Genomic DNA, 17,868 nt, shown 5'->3' on the forward strand with positions numbered 1-17,868 from the left:
AGGCTGGGAGTAGCTGGCCTTGAGCCCCTAGTGACAATGAGACATGGAGATCAGGGTCAATGAGGTGTCCCACACTGGGTGATGCATTGTGTGCTGGCCTTGAGCCCCTAGCGACAATGAGACATGGAGATCAGGGACAATGAGGTGTCCCACACTGGGTGATGCATTGTGTTCACAGATGGAAACATTTTGTCTAGGTTCCATCTATCCCACAAAGAAAACAAAACCAAACAAACAAATTCCCACCAATTTCTCTATTGATTGAAGTATAAATAACATTTGTGTGAAATAGAATAAGTAGCTTCAATTTAAAATTTAAAATAAGTATGAAATATTTCAATTATGCAGAAAATAATATAACAGGCATTCATGATCCAGTTTTAAATACTGCTAATATTTTGTTATATTTGTTTCAGATTTCTTCTTCTTAAAAATACCTACAGATATAATGAGAGCTCCAATGTTCATTATTAGCCATTTCTTTACAATTTTCCATTAGAATTCTCTTTGACCCATGAATTATTTTGGAAATTTCAAATTTTTCAAATGCCTGGGATTTTGGAGGCTATCTTTTGGTTGCAATGTGCTTAGAGAATGTAGCCCATGTGATATCAATTTTTCATATTTCTTGAGATTGTTTTGCTGCCCAGTCAATTTTCATATTTGTTATCTTCTTAAAAATAATATTTACAATCTAATTATTAGAGTAGGGTTTTATATATTTTCTTTAGCTCAATCATATTCATTGCATTGTTCAAATCATCTGTATACTCATTAATTTTTGGTTCTTTGATCTATCCATTTCTAAAAAAGAGGCATCAACATATTCTCGGGTGGTTGTGTATTCATCAATTTCTCTTTGTATTTAACTTTTGTTTTATATGTTTGTAGCTAAAATGTTTTAAATGTTCTGAAGCGAAAATGTTGGGCAGAACATGCAGAAGAGTGTTATTTTCTTGGAGAATGATTTTTTTATTATTAGATAACGACTTTCTTTATTCCCCCAAATACTTAAAGTCTGTTTGGTCAACTGTGTATATCAATATACTAGCTTTCCCTTGTTTAGAATTTGACTGGTATATATTGTTCTAACATTTTATTTTCTTTTTTTAATTTTCCAACATCACTGCATTCTAGTGCATCTCCTCGAGGAGGTATTTACCTACATTAGTATTTTATCTGTATTGTTAATTCAATCATCGAAGCTAGACAAGTCCCACAGAAAAGCACTTACAATATATTACGCATTTGATTTAAAAATGGATTTTGTGGGTTTTTAAATTAACATTTCCTTTCCCTTCTTTGACTGATTTTATCAAATTTTCTTTTTTTTCCTTTTCTCTTATACTTATTTAGAAGTTTTACTGTCTTTTCCATTCCATTTCTATTCTTTTTTTGCTTTGTTTTAGTTGTTACCAGCACATTTTGATATACATATTTGAGTTGCACCATCTAAAGTTAATTCCTCTGACCAGTTAAAAGATCTTAGTACCTTTTGATTATAAATAATTATATTTTTGACATCTGGTATTTGGCTCTACCTTATTTTTAAACTTTCCAAATGAAATTTTGTCATTTTTTTATATTCAATATTTATTGAATATATAGATTGTGTATATAGATTTATACACAAAGCCACTTCTTCGCTTAATGATCCTTGTTCCTATTCTCTCTTCATTTTAGTTTCTTTTTATTCTGTGGGGGCTAGTGTGAAATATTTCTCATTTTTTGTTGTTATAAATGTTTATTTCGCCTTCATTCTTAAATGATAGTTTAACTTGATAAAATGTTATAGATTGAAAGTTACTTTCCCTTATCACTTCGAAGATATTTCATTTTCTTCTGGCCTCTGTTGTTGCTGTGAGTCCAGTTGTTTGAAGTTTTGTTTTGTTTTTTAGTAAATATGTCATTTGTTAAAATTGATTTTTAGATTTTCTCTTTTTATATACTACAGTTTTGTTCCAAAGTATCTAAGTGCAGATTTATTTCTGTTTTTCTCCTGCTGGCCTCTTTGTGCAACTTCTTCAATGTAATTATATCATTTTTCAATTCTGGACATTACCTCTTTGAGTCTTCTTCATTTTCTCTATGAACTTTCTAAAAATCTTATTAAATATATGTATTTTGGACCTTTCAGTCTATCTTCTATCTTTCTTATTTTCCGTCTTTCTTATTTTTCATGCTATATTCAAATATTTTTTCTTCCAGTTAGCTAATTTTCTGTTCATCAGGGTTCACTCTGTTATTAAATCAATACACTGAATTTTCAGATTTTATCTTGTAGTTCCAGATTTCTATCTGGTTCTTTTAAAAATTATGTATGTTCTTTTGTCATAGTGTCTTACTCTTTCATATGGATTTTATTCCTTTTTTAATCTCTTCAGCCATCAAACTCCTTATATTACATATCCTTTCAGATAGGATAAAATTATTTAGAAATGATATTTGCTTTTCTGTGGGAATTTTCTGAGGGACCTTTGGACAGTCATGTTAGGTCTTTACTTCATGTATTATGTAATTTTTGGAGGGGAGTGTAACCTTATCTTTAGCAGATTTTATTTTCCTCTGTGGGCATCCTTGTTGTAATTCCAGTGGAGTTTACTTCTAGAGAAGTTTTGCATTGTTTCTTTAAGAAACATATATAACCAGGCCAGGAGCAATGTCTATGTCAGCCTCCAACTAGGGAATCTCATATCTCAAGGTAAAGTGTAAGGTAAGTGTCCAAGTCTAGTTTGGCATGGGCTTCAGGTTCTCATGGGAAACTGTCCTTTCCCCACCCCAGATTCTAGGACAGAGACAAGGCTCGCTGCTGCTTCTCTGGCATGAGAGGAGGACTTTGTCCAATTCATTTACACTGAGCTTGTAGCTCTTAGGGTTCCAGGTTCATGCTGTAATTGCCCTCCTTGCACAGACTCAACACGTCTCATGCTGCGTTTGTATGGATGCTCAGGGCTGATTTCTCAGTGTGCTGTAGGCTCCTCTGCATTTTCCACCCCAGGGCCAAGGCGGCATCCGTTTGCGCACTCTCGGCCTTTCTGGCCCCTCTTTATTTCTTTTAAGCTCAGCTAGGCACTTCAAAAAGAATTGTCACTTTTTAAATCCTTTTTTTTTATTTTATTCAGCACTTCTAGATATTTGCAGTTGAGGTCATTCTGTTTTACCTCAGTTGCCCATGTTGACAGAACTAATTTATTTTCCATAGAAAAGTGCGACGTATTTTATGTACTATAAACTTCCAATGAAAAACCTACATAAATTCACATAGAGCACTGAGATATAGTTACATGCTGGTTGAAACGACCAATAACTTACATGAAAAATATCTGTGTAATGGAATGTTTGGCACCAAAGACCAAAAATCTTTTTTATTAACCTTTTCCTTTTCTAAGCTTTTAAAAACTTATTTTAAAAATATTCTGCATTCTGTGGAAATATTTAAATTATCTGACTAGTATGATGTGACTATTGCATCAATATAGGAGAACAAGCCAGCTGAAATAAATTTCTGTTTTATTTGTTCATGTTCTGTGGTCAGATGTTATTTATGTTATGTGTGGGGGAGTACATAAATTGCTTCGTGTGTAAAATGCATTACACGAAAACCTCAGCTAACCAACAAATGTGTATCTAGAAGATTCTCCAATAAAGCAGATTCTAAAAGTTTCAACTGACCTCCTGAAAGATTGGGTTAGGGAAGGGTGGAAAAAGACAAAGACAAAACTCTCAGCTCAATGGAAGCTCTGTATTAAATTGATATAGTGGGTCAGGACTAAACACAGAGTATTGCTACAGGCTTGAGTGAAATTCCAGTCTTCTGGCCACTAGCATCCATTCTACCCTCTTTGGTAACACTGCCAATGTCCTTTGGGGAAACTGTTCTCCATGTGGCCTCCAAGGGACTGTAATATATGGTCCTTGGCCTTCTCTGGGCAATTTTCCCAAATTGGAACAATCAAACCTTCTATCTTGGGACTTCGAAGCTTAAAGTGAGTGAAACAGATCTGAAGAATGACTGTCAGTAGCATTCTCTATCAATTCCTACTATCTGGGTTCTAGGAGCTGCCCCCCCCCCGCCTTTTTTTTTTTTAAATTTCTTTTTATTTGAGGGAGAAAAGCACATTTCGAGCTCTGTTTCCAGCTTTCTCATCTTTTTGGTGATCTGAACAATAGTCTTACAAGAATTTCCTTTTCGGCTCAAGCTAGCCAGAATCACTTTCTGTTGCTGGCCACCAAACGACCCCTGGGAGGCTTTGCTCTATGCACAAAATATATTCCAGTATGAAAATAGCTTTTAGTACATTAAACTTCAGTTTTAAAACTCACAATTTAAGTTAAATGAATGGTGAAATAAATGTAAAACAATTGCCTTTTAATATATTAATTTTGGAAATCACTTATTTTTTTATTTTAGTTTTCTTCAAGTGATTTTCACCTGAATTATACTTTTAACAAAAGGAGTTGATTGTGTCTTAGCAGGTATAAGTTGGTTTGGGGTCTATTTATGCCTATAAAATAAGTTATGGTGCACATATAAGACCCCACTGTATTTATAAAGCAGAGATGTGCTTATTATTAAGCTTGCTCAAACAAGGCTGGTTAGGTGCTGTGTGCAGGGTAGTCAAGAACCTCTTGCAGTCACATATTTTCTGAATAGGAAGAGTAGATTTACTTCAAATTCCCCTTTTTTTGAACTTTTATAATTAAGAAAATGTTCTCAGTGTTTTATCATTTTGAAATTGCTATGTGTAATAGGAACTAATGAATCACTTTGTAATTATGGAAACCAAAGTAAAATTAGAACGTTGTTTTGCAAGGCACATTGGCAGTTGTTCTGTTCAGAATTGTGTAAATTGCTCTATGTGTGGCTGTTCTATCAGCCTTGAATATACACACACCCTGATTTCAGACCTCTGTGGCTTGGATCAGGGTATTCTTCCTGTCTGGAGTGGCCCCTTTGCTGTTTCTTTGCCTATTGAAGTCCTACTCATTTCCCAAGGCCAACTCAAACATTACCTTACCCTGTAACCTTCCTCAATTCCACCCAGAAGAGTTAGTCACTCTGTCATTTGGACTCCCTAATCTTTTCTTCATCCCACTGAAAAGTCTATCTCCTCACTTAATAGACCATAAGCAACGTGGGAAGCTGGGAGGCAATGGCCCAAAGCTCTCTGTAGAGTAACTAACTGCTCAATATCTGTGATCAGATTAGTTTATCTCCTTAGGAACTGAATCCTCTGCTTCTTCATTTATACAGAAAATCTCTTTAATACATTTCTCAGAACATCTAATATATACAGTTGCCAAGAGGCCACAATTATCTGCAAGAGAATTTTAATGTGCATTGTGAAAACCAACACATCTCTTTTACTTTGTTTGTTATTTGTTTCGATTTAAATGTTAACCAATGCTTCACACTTTGAATACTCTAATTTTGGGTAGATACAACATTCCTTTTCAGGGATGAGTCTTTATTTTGGGGAGAATTTCAATGTATTACTTGGAAGAGAGATAATTTAGTTAGTTCCTTTTTCTTTGCATTAACCATGCTGATACTCCTTTGAATGAATTAGAAAATAAAAGAAAGATATATATTAAAATTTACAAACATACCATGTATATCAGTATTAAGGCCAGTACTATGCTGGAAAAGAAAAATGGCTCTAGACAGGTATGCATTCTATTAAGACAAAGAATAAATAGAAGGCTATATTTCAGACATGATGATGAGCAAAAAAAAAAAAAGGCTGTAACCTAGTCTTCATCTCCCAATAAGAGGTGGGGGACATGATTTTATTCTCTGGGCATGCCTTAAATAAATTTGTTTTATGGACAGAGCCTTATAAATAAAACATATGAAAACATAAACTTGTGAGTTTTGATTTTTCATCTTGACGGTAATTTCTGTAGACTTTGACACCAAAAAAATGGTAGGAGGAAAACTAAAAAGAAACATCTAAGAAAAATTTACAGTGTTTAAAATCAGAAGGATTTAAAAGTCATTTCCTAGACTAATCTAAACATATCAGAATGTTCTCTGGTTATTTGACAGGTGCTAGCGCTACCCACTCCCGACATCTCCAGTTTAGTTGGCTTTCATTATGTACTCCTTGTTAACTGAAATTTTATACTTAGCATAGGAGATTACAGATGGCTTCAATCTCTTTGCTATTTCTCCAGTTGAAAGGTGGACTCTGATTCCTCTCCATTTGAATTTGGGCCAGCCTTAGAGATTTGCTTGACCAAAAGAATGAAGTAGCATTCTGGGGCTTCTGAGGCTAGGTCAAAAAGACTTGTCGTTCTTTTAGGGCACCCTGGAACATCCTCTCTGTGATATCTGAGCTGCCATATAAGAAGCCTGACTATCCTGTGACAACCGTGTTGGAGGGGTCATGTCTGAGTGCTTTGGTTGATAGTCCCTATTGAGCCCAGCCTTCCTCTTATCCACCAAAAGACAATTATGTGAATGAGCCTGACTTTATCTTCCTGACCATCTCATCTACCAGCTGAATATTACTGAGTGACCTACATCAATACCACTTGAAACAAAAGAATTACCCATGGGTGATGCCCAATTACCTGACCCATGAAAATATGATGTATGAAAAAAATGTTCTGTTACACATGAATAGAAACTGGAACAAAACTATTCCTTCTTCTCTCCCTCTCTCTCCCTCCCTCCATCTCTCCTTCCCTTTCCTTCCTTCCTTCCTTCCTTCCTTCCTTCCTTCCTTCCTTCCTTCCCTCCTTCTTGCAATAGGCTAAATAAAATGGCTCCAAAGATGTTCAACTCCAAAACCTGGAACCTGTGAATATGTTACTTAACATGATAAAAAGAGATTTTGCAGATGTGATTAAATGAAACATTTTGAGATGCGGAGATTATCCTGGATTATCAGGTGGGTATAATATAATCACAAGATTCTTTTAAGAGTCAGAAAATAGAAGATGTGAGGACAGAAGTGGAGATCAGAGAGGAGAAAATATGCTACCCTGCTGGCTTTGAAGATTAAGGAAGGGGCTGTCAGCCAAGGAATATGGGCAGCCTCCAAAAGATGAAAAAGGCAAGAAAGTGGATTCTCCCCTAGAGTCTTCAAAAAGCATGAAGCCATGAAGACACATTTTATACTTCTGACCTCCAAGTCTATAAAATAATAAATTCGTGTTGTAAGCCACGAATTTGTGATAATTTCCTAACAGCAGTAAGAGGACAATAATACCTTTCCTTGCTTGCTTGCTTTCTTTTTTTTTCCCCAAGAGGTAGTGTACTATAATGACTAAGATCATAATAAACTATGGAGCAAAAATGTCTGAGTTCAAATCCTAGTTTCACCTATTGTATTATTTTAAGCTGATGACTCAGCTTCTCTATGCTTCTGCAAAATTAAATGTAAATGAGAATCATAATAGCATTCATCTAAAAGGGTTATAAGTTTATACATGTTAAGTGCTTAAAACAATTCCTGCATTACACACACATTAGCTATTACTTTTTGTATCTTCATGCATGTCAAATTTAATAATTAAAAAGTAATTTATAATCAGAGGTTACACTTTCTATTTTATCAATTAATGGAATCTTAATGGAGATTGGCATACAGCTCATAGTTTATTTTCTTTTGAAATTATTTACTTCATTTTTTCTATTTATTAAAATAACATACTAATTTTAGAAAATTTCAAAAACCTTTTTAAAGTGTAAAGAGAAAGAAGAAGGTGTTGTAATTCTTGCCACTCTTTCAGAATCCACTGCTGGTAATATTTTAATATATTTATTTCTGGATTAGTCTATATTTGAAGAAATGGCTTAGTTAATATTGTATATATAGTTTCAAGAAGCACCATAATGTAGCAATAACCCTATTGCTGGGCCTTCAGCCATTTAAAATTTTCATTATGAACTAAATATTTTGGGTATAAATATTTGTGCATAAATAAGTTTATCATTGTAACCATTTTAAAGTGTGCGAAGCTTCTCCCTCTTCACAATTTATTCTGTGGCTTACGCTGCCAGCCAACTTAACAGGGTTTATACACTTTTCTGTTTATTCCTGCAGTTGATTCAGGTTAACACAGAACAACTTGTGTCTATCTTCAGCCACACATACGTGATTCTTTGCAGGACTAAAGAGTATTAGAACTTGCCAGCTGGCACCCCTGTATTTGGCAGGTTAAAGATGCTGCCTTGAGCAGTTACAGACAATTTCCTTCAGCTTCTTCTCTAATGCTTTGGAATTAAAAAAAAAAAAAGAAAGAAAGAAAGAAAGAAAACGTTGCTGACTCACCATGCCATGTAAGGCATAAGGAGGACTAAGAGGGGTTTGTCATGGGTTCCCTTTTAAAGCATGATAGAGACTGGATTATTATCAACTAAAAAAAGTTTCAGTTAAAAAAAAAAACATTCAATATTATGGATTTGAAAAAGCTGATTTGAAACCACCAACCGTGGCAGTTTTCTGATTGAGTGTTTAGTGTCGCTGCAGGAGGTGTCATTTACAACACTAGCAGTTCCCTCGCACAGCAATCATTTATCTTACTAGCTGTAGTCTATCCTATTATCTGATTTACTGAGCAGATCTTGGTTTTGAAAATATTAAATCATTTTCTTTAGTAAAAACACTGTAAATGGAGGGTATCTGCCATCACATTTTAATAATGGAATTAATTATTCCTCTATTCTTCTTATTACGTATGTAGGGGAAAGAATTATAAGGGAAAATGTTACAATTCTATAATAATTCCATCCCTTATAACAAGGGCTGGAAATAAAGCACCAGAAATACACCTTCAGTGCAAACTCAGACTTGTAGATTATTCCCTCGGAAGTTGGACACCTCCTGGAACTCTATATGGCTCACTCTGGAACTGGAACCCTGGGGATTTTGGAGTCCTTGGGTTAAACATTATTTTCAAAGAAAATTATTTACTACATGAGTTTTCCTAAGCTCCTTTCTTTCTTTCAATCCTTGAGAATAATGCATCTCGAACAGAAAGAAGACAGCTTTCTCACCTCTCCCCATCTTTCCTCTCCAATGTGGGCTGGGTGCTGTGCCAACTGATAGATCAACAGTGATGATTCTCCATCCTACTTTGTTGGAGGTTGGTGCCCAAGGGCATGTAAGGGCACAGCCTCAATCTCAAGAGACCTTACCTTCAGAATTTGGGGTGGTGGAAGAATAGAGAGGAAATCCTTTACTTACTCCGTGTTATCATCAAAAGCAATTATCATGGACAAGTGTTCTTTCTAGTGGACGAGTGTTCACGCCACGTTAACACTGGTGCACATGTGGCTGAAAACCCGTATTCGTGGTCTGGCAGAAATGTAGACATTCTTCATTTCACCAAATTGTGGGTAGAATAAAAATTAGCCCTAAACTTTATTGGTTTCTTTGGTCTTCCAGCTGAGGGGCTTGAAAGCTTTCAGAAATAGGCATCCTGTAACATTCAATACTGGCAAATGGAAACAAAACAGTGGACGTGGGAGCAAGTATGGGTGTGGTATCACACTTGTTACAAAATCCTTCCAGCTGCTGTTTCAGAGGAATCACCCAAGAGCCTCTCTATGTGGTTCTCCTATTTCAATCTCTCTCCTAACTATGACCCTGGGTATATGAACTGAAGCTGATGGATTCATTAGAAATTTTCCACTGAGCTTGTCTGCTATGATTTCTCTTTTTCTGATGATATAGACAGAGCTTTGGTTCTTCTTTCTGTACTTATTCCTCTCCTGCCCCTACTCCTCCCATTAGGATTTGGAAGATTATTCGGCAGGTGAAGACACTGCACACTGTTTGACTTTGAGCAGGAGAAAGCTGCCTGTCAGAGATAAATCCTGCTTTGAGTGTAGGTAGTCTATAAGTCTGAAGTGAAATGTCAGTATGGCATTTCAGCACTTTCAGTAGGAGCTCCCAAGGGCCAAATAAATCTATACAATAAAGCTATAAGATATTGAGTTTGGCTTGAAATATAATCTGAGCAGATGATTCTGTTTTACCACACCAGAGGCTAAGTTCGTTCTGCCATTGTCAAGGCAGCCATTGTCAAGATGAGAGTAGACTTCTGGAGGAGTAAGATTTGAAGTCATTAAGAGAAAAGAGCCTGTTCCCCAGCCGGTCCTTGACCAGAAGCAAGGTCTGTGGTGGTTTTTTCAAAATAGAACTAAGCATGGGCTCTTTTCTCTTAATAACATAGACCTAAGCCAAACAACCAGGTCTATGAGGAAACCAGGTTACACAAAAGGTGGCCGTGTGCCAACCTGGCGTACACCAGAACATGTGCTATGCTCATGGTCCATGAATCCTCACTGCCTATGTGTCCGTGATGTGTCTAAGTCAATTTCAATATTCCTTAGGTAATGTCAGAGAGTGTATAGTTTTCATGGTCCCCGAAGAAGAGGACACACCATGTAAAGGGACATTCTGCTAAGACTGCTCCTTTAAGGAGAGACATTGGTACAAAAGAAGTCTTGTCATTAAATACAATTGATCATGATCGATTGATTGGGCTTGTGCACAGACCTTAGAACTTGGGCACCTATCCACTCTTGCGCTTGCCCTCCAGCTTTGATCAGGCTTTTCTTGTGATCGTGCAGCCAGGGAAAAGCAATTCTCTTTGTTTACCTTTTGGTTGGCATTTGGGAAATGACAGCCCTTTGGAACTTGACTATTCTCTTTGGTATACACCTGATTTTTACTCTTTAGCCACTCTTCACTCTATCCTCCTGAGCTCCCAGTATCTTAGATTCTCCCTGAGGTTAGGAACACTATCGACCCTCCAAACCTGCTCCTTATTCTCCGACTGAAAATATGTTGAATTCAAAGGAGAATCTTAGGCCATCCCTTTAGGGTCCTCATATGAAACTGTATTTTGATCAGTCTATCAAATATAATTTTTAAAAGCCATAAAAACTCAACTGGCTTAAAAGCAAAGGGGGTTAAAGTACTTTGAATCATATTTCTAAGGCTTCTTAGAAATTTCATATAAAAAGAATTTTTTTTTATTTGCTGGCCAGCCAAGAACTCCAGCTGATTTCAGCTGCTGTTTTTAGGTGTGTGCAAATAAAAAAAAAATTTTTTTTCCCCAAAGAACTTTGTTATCAGTAATGTTATGCAGCCTGGCATAACACACTTGACAATATCAAAAGAGATGGTATTGTATAAATATAACGGGGAGCAGAATGCAGTTCTGTTTCATGATTTGGCCAGAAAAAAACAAATTACATTGAGTGACCTGAGGCAACCTGACTTCATTAGACCCCTGGTCCTTATATGCATTACAATTTCGTCCCAGTAAAGAGATTATAAAAAGAAAGGTTGTCAGGGCTTTCAGAAAGGAGACCCTATCCTTTTCAATTACATCTGATTTATGAACTGTTAAGCTATTTCCCAAAATCTGCCTTCACAACCTCTAGCCTGTCTGATAAACACTGCACAAAAATTCTGCTGGTTTGCAAAATCTGACTCCTTTGTGTCTGAAGTCCCGTTTTGGACCCTGGGAGGAAGAAACATTGAAGTCTCCGAAGAGCTGCTGGTGACAAATGTCTACTGCATTTCCTGATGGCAGGGAACAAAAGTGAGACTTGAAAGAGAAAACACACACACTGTGGAACCCTTCCTCCTTCAGCTCCTTTGGAGCCAAATGCTGACCTATCAGATTTTCAAGTCCCCACCCCCTCGGCCGTTCTCCCTCGCATGTTGTGGTCTGTCCTCCAGAAATATATCCTCTAGTTTGGTTTCAAACTAGATGGAATTAGAGAAAACAAACTGTGTAAATTCCCAGGCCTACATTTTCTCACAGCCAGGAAGGGAGTGGATGAGTGGGTCTGGAGCACCCTTCACCCTGCCAAGCCCCACGACCTTCTTTTCAAAAGCAAAGATTTTAAAAAATATATAGACAGCATAACTCAGCAGTTGTCTGGCAATGGGCGAGCATGATTATCTTTCAAAATAATAATGACGCCAAACTTTGTAGAAAGAGGAAACCGCTCTCTTTGTTCCAAGACCCTATGATGTAGATAAGTATCTCTCGAGGCATAAATACAAAGACTTTTTTAGAACTGGTCCATCTGCTTGTCTAGACTTATAGGAAGGCATCGTAAAACTGTTATTTCCAATGGGCCAAATTCCCTTCCAAGGCAACCCTATCCGCCCCAGAATTGCAATGAGTCTCAGTTTTAGAATGAGTTTGGCAGACCTAGGCTGGTCCTTTTCCCATTTGTCTGATCTAGGCCTTGATTAACATCGTAGTAAGAAGGGGTTTAAAGGTTTCCTGTTTGCGTGTTTTGTTTTTCACAAGGGAAGGGTCTTTCACCCAAGTCAGCCGAGGAGACATTTTCTCAGGCTCTGCTGAGAAAGGACTTGGGTGTAACGGTTTGAGTGTCCAGTTGGAAGGGCCTATTTGCTCTCTCCCTGGACCTAGCATTTTGGTCTCAGAGGGAATTCTGTAAGGACCCTGTTGCCCCTGTGCAGGGCATCAGTCAGTATCATTTGAGTTTTAGGATGTTGGCTCCAAAAAGACATTGCTTCTTGTTATTCCACAGAGAGTATGAGAGCATCTGGGAATTATGAGGGTGTTGATGAGTAACGTGCCTGGGAGACACATGAGATCAGCCTTCTTCCCAGCCCTCATCACCACTGAGGAACTGGGGGCGGGTGGACAGAGGTGAGGTGTTGTGGATGGCAGCTGGAATGCAAAGTGGGAACAGTCAGCTTGGCCATATTTAAACTCTATTTGCCATCTATGTGTGAGATTATTCCAGTGTTTGGTATCCAAGGGTACTTAGCCCAGGCCAAACTTGCCTCCCTGTTTATAAGACGGAAATGCTTCAGAAACTTATTTAAGAAAGACTCAAAAGTTTCCTTGGGTGTCAAGTCAATTTTAAAGAAACAACATATTGACGAACTTTTAAAACATGTGAATCAGAACTCTATGGAATTAATTTTGCTATAATCATCCGTGAACTCTAATTATTAAGGAGCAAAATCTTGGACATTTTAGCATTTGTTTTATTATGATGTCTTCCAATTCAGAAGAGGACAGATTTTTATGTATTTTCCTGGATTAGTGATGAGAATGTAGAATTTTAATATTTTCTGAGAAAACTAGAAGATAAATAACATATTTTGACTCTCTGGGGTGGAGCCTCTCATGTAAAAAGAAGCGAGCACAGTGCTGGGAGCCTTACCTTTGGCTATGGCCTCTGCCAGGGGTTTAGAGTGGAGATATTGAACTCCCTGCCTGTCTGGGTCTCAGTCTTTCTTTCTGTAAGGAGGGACTAATTTGGCTTGACATTACTGCCCTCACCGAAGTCTTATAAAAGTGATGACACTGTGGGCATGTACTGGGCTTTAACAGCAGTGCTATAATAGTCCCACTCTGAATGTCATGTGCAAAGTGCGAGCTGAAGGAGGGGCCGTGGAATGTGTGTATGTGCGTGTGTATGTGCACATGCATGACCACCTTTAGAAGCTACAGGTGGTCAGGGACAGGAGACCTGTCGCAAGTTTCATTTCTCTCTCCTTTGTAGAAACCTCCTGTTGTTAAACCTGGAAGGGAGATGGCCCTTTTTCTAAGGCACAGAGAAGTGTTTTTTGTTTTTTGTTTGTTCGTTTGTTTTCAACTGTCACGGTAGGTTTTCAACCAGGAAATCCATTCTCTCAGATGCATGTGATCACTATCCTGTAATGATGTGTCTTTTTTAGGAGGTGAGAAGAGGTACTAATGTTGAAGTGATCTTATGAAGGAATGGCCCAAAATAAGGATGACAAACCATATAACAACCTAACATAAAAACTCCGATCAGCCCTCAATGGCTGCTAAAGAGCTATTGAGAAGGATCCTGCAGTGAACACAGACCAGCTCCACAGAGAAGGATCCTAGTCAATTTTAATGCCTGTCACAGGCGTGAGAAGGCAAGCAGTAGCCTTGTGTTGTGCTGCTGTCATTGCCACAGTGGCACTTAACAGAGATAACATAATCAAATGGATCTGGCTTCAAATCAGATTCACCCTAGAAAAGTTATGTGACTTTGAACAAATGACTTAACCTCTCTGGATTCAGTGTCCTTCTCTAGCAATAAAGACACCTTTCTCATTGTTTTTATGAGGCTTAAGCAAGATGATGCATGTTTGCTCTTATTCTTATAATTGTAACTGATAAAAGGTAACTAGTATCAAGTCAGAAATCTTTAGATTAGAGGGCTATGGTTTGAGCTTGCACCATTCATTTTTCATTGATGTGAGGAGACTATTAGGAAACTCAAGTCATGAAGGGGTTCAGTTCAGACTCAGTATAATAAGGTAAAGATGATCATTTCTCCCAAACAAGGTCAAAGCCATGTTAATATGAGGAATATGAATTTCTCAGATGGTGTTAATGGCATAGCCTTCAGTAGGAAATGACTTATCATGGTAATGAACTGTGGGTGATTTCAGGTATGTTAGGAGAAATCTAATTCTATCCCAGGGTGTTGCCCATTATCGTCTCTCCCATTCCCAGAACCAGAGCTCAGTTTTCTTTGGACTGGATCCCATTCCTCTGTATGATGGAACAGACACAAAAACCACTGCCTTTCAGCCTCAGTCTCAGCCTCCACAATTTGCTCTATGTATGAAAAACACCAGCCACTGGGCACCTAGGCGAAGGAGGATGGAGTCAGGAAAACTAAGTGAGGTAGGGCTCTAAAGGTACATAAGATGTGGGAAGAGAAAGGGGAGAGTGAAGGTACTGCAGGAAGCCCATGTAGTCACTCTCAGAGGGCTCCCTTCTTGTGACATAGAGAGTTAAGTCATATCTCCATATTCCTTGCTGGCTTTGGGACAATTTTCTGAATGTTTGAAACTTCACTAGAGTATGATGCATTGTCTGTTCAGGGAAAGTGGGGAGGTGCTAGTCAGAAATGGTGGTGGAGAAACCTGCTTCCTGGCCATCCAACGGACTGTGGAAAACACCATCATTCTGAGCCATTTCGGGGGCATGGAGCCCCAATTTGTGTTTATTTACCCAGCTAGAGAAACAGTACAAAATAGTATGGTTGATCCCCTCTGTGGTCAGGTAGAACAGATTACATGGAATAGAGAGAAAGGACTAGTTTAGGTTACGTTGTCATCGTCATCGTCGTCGTCATTGTAGTCATCATCATCATCATCATCATCTCCAGCCTAAGATGACTTCTCCAGTGGCCAAAGGGACACACAGAGTTGGGGATCATCTCCCTGGAGTTCCCTTGATATGTAAATCGTGCTCATCAGTCTTGGAAACATTTGAATTTCCCATTATCCATTCTGTTATTACTCCCCGCCCTGGACTCTCTCATAGGTAAAGAGCGAGGGCAAGGGCTCTATTGGTTTTTCAGCAGAGGAAGTAGACTCATCATCATAATCTATAATAAAAAAGTTGTCTACGTATGCAGGACAATGACTACATGACTTCAAAGTTTATGTCAACTACGTAACTTCCCATGTTATTTCTAGCCTGTTTCTCTGTAGTCATCAGTAAAATCCTAAAATGGAAAAAAGTTTTGAGGATGGGCGAGGGATGTGGAAGGAACAGAAGAAAGAGGGGAATCTGGAGGCTTGGCCCATTTCAAGGCTGTCTAGGACAATGGAGAAATCACAAAGCAAAGTCTGTAAGGCAGAAGAATGACAAGGTCCATGGGTCCTGAGGAAAGAGAGAAAGGGGTGTGACACATGGGGGCAGAGAAGCTGGCCAGGGGCTTCCTAGGTAGGGGTCCACAGTGATCCCTCAAGAATTTGACATCCCTTTCCCATAGCTGCAGGGGTCACCCTTTATCAAAAGTCTGAGCCCAGAAGCACTCAGTCATCGTACATAGAGATTAGCCAACCTTTTAAGTTTCCGCTTTCTATTCCTGTCCTAAATGACCAAACTTTTTCATCGCTGTTTTTTTAAAACAATTTTCAGTTGCACAACTTGTTGCACATTGCTGCAATTTGGACATACACAGTAAAAATCTGTGGCATGTTTTACTTTCAGATGTTTGTGGTCAACAAGTATCTTTTCAACTAAGATTTTTTTTTTGCCCCCACTGAATATGTAGTAAATTAATTGGTTAACATAAACATGAGGTAAGAAAGGGCTTCTCCTCCTAGTCTTCCCTCCTTTCTCTCCTCTTCTCCTCCTATTTGCCTTTCACCTCTGCTCTGTGAGATGTCTGGTTCGATTATCACAGCAGTGTGGCTTTAAATTTTTTTTCTATTTGAAAATGCATTTTGAGCAAATCCTATGATTGAGAGATCGCATGTAGAAAAGTTTCCTAAAATCTTAAATGCTCCAGTTAATAGATATCATAAACACTGTCATTTATAGATGGGATGAGAACATTCCAACCTCTCTTTGGGCTCTGCTTTCCCAATTCTCATGGGTAATGAGATGATGAATGAGTTAATATTTGTTCAAGAAGAACAATGTCTTAAATGTTCATGTGTTTTAACCTCAGATTTTACTCCTGCAGAAGTCCCTTTAAGTGAGACAAAAAGAGACAGCGGCAGAAATGATATAAAGTAGCAATACTTTCCACTTCTCCCCAGACCTACAGATCTCCATTGGGGGAGGATAGTAAGTGCCTGTGAGTGACAGTGCCATTCAAGAGTGGGTCTTGCTAGACCGAAGAATGCAGCCTATAGATCTCTCCTCAGTGACTGCTGGATCTTTCTGGGTGAGTCCATTTTATCCTGACATTCAGACCCTTCCTAAGAGCTAGTGGTGTGATTTAGCTGAGAGCTTTTCCTTCTCAAGTTTACACCACAGTGTCCAAAATTCTCTATGCCTCTCATAGCCCAGAGAGATGACTACTCTGCTAAATTAATCCCTGCTAATATCTCAGGAAAGCTCTTTCGGCAGTCATCATGGTAAGAAGACCAAATGCAAAATCTGGAACAATAAAAATAGTAATAATAGTGTTAGTCATCAAGTCTTTACCATGGGTGAAGTTCTGTGAAAAGTCCAAACGTTATTTAATGAACCCTCTCAGCAGTAGTATAAGTGGGGATTATTATTACTCTCATTTTACATATAAGGAAGACAGTTTCAGAGAGATTCGTTAACTGGACTGAAGTCACACAGCTGGTATGCAGCTGAGCTGTGATACACACCATCAAACTGCAGGGTTTTTAGATTCATAAGTGTACTCTTATCCCCAAAACCGTGTATGTGTCTTGCAAATAGAAAGGGATGAATAAATGTTAATTAACTAAATTGAGTGGAATTATTTGCTAATGTGATTTAGGGCAGTCTCAATTTTCCAGGGCAAACGTTTAATCAATAAGAAAGGAGTGAATTCGTATTTGTATTTTAAGTCTTATGGCTAGAATCAAGGAGAAGATCATTGGGAGCTGAAGAGTTTTTCATTCGTCCCACTGAGAGTTATTGAATGATCTGCTTCTTCATTCCTGGGGCTTTTGAAGTCATATCACAGAAACAAGTACCTGACGTGTACGAGGACATTGACAAATAACTTAGAAAATCTTAGCAGCAACAACCAGTGATGAAGCATTTACTCAGCACACAGACTTAGTGGCCTTTGGCAGACACATGAATTCTGTCTTCAAGGAATGCAAAATCTGATGGCAAAAAGAGGCACCTCAGTGAATGTTTTGTGTTGGTCTCGTTTTCAACATTTTCAAGCACATCTTTGGTCTTCTTACCATGACGACTGCTGAAAAAGTTTTCTTGAGATATTAGCAGTGATTAACCCCTTGGGTGAAATCACTTTCTCAAATTTATAAATTTGAGAAAGGAAAAGCACTCAGGTAAATCACACCACTCGCTATTAGGAAGGATCTGAGTGTCGGTGGACTCACCCAGAAAGATCTAGTGGTCACTGAGGGGAGATCTGTGGGCTGCACCCTTTAGTCC

This window comes from Pteropus alecto, unplaced genomic scaffold (genome assembly GCF_000325575.1).
Source record: "Pteropus alecto unplaced genomic scaffold, ASM32557v1 scaffold110, whole genome shotgun sequence".
In the NCBI taxonomy this organism is placed as follows: domain Eukaryota; kingdom Metazoa; phylum Chordata; class Mammalia; order Chiroptera; family Pteropodidae; genus Pteropus; species Pteropus alecto.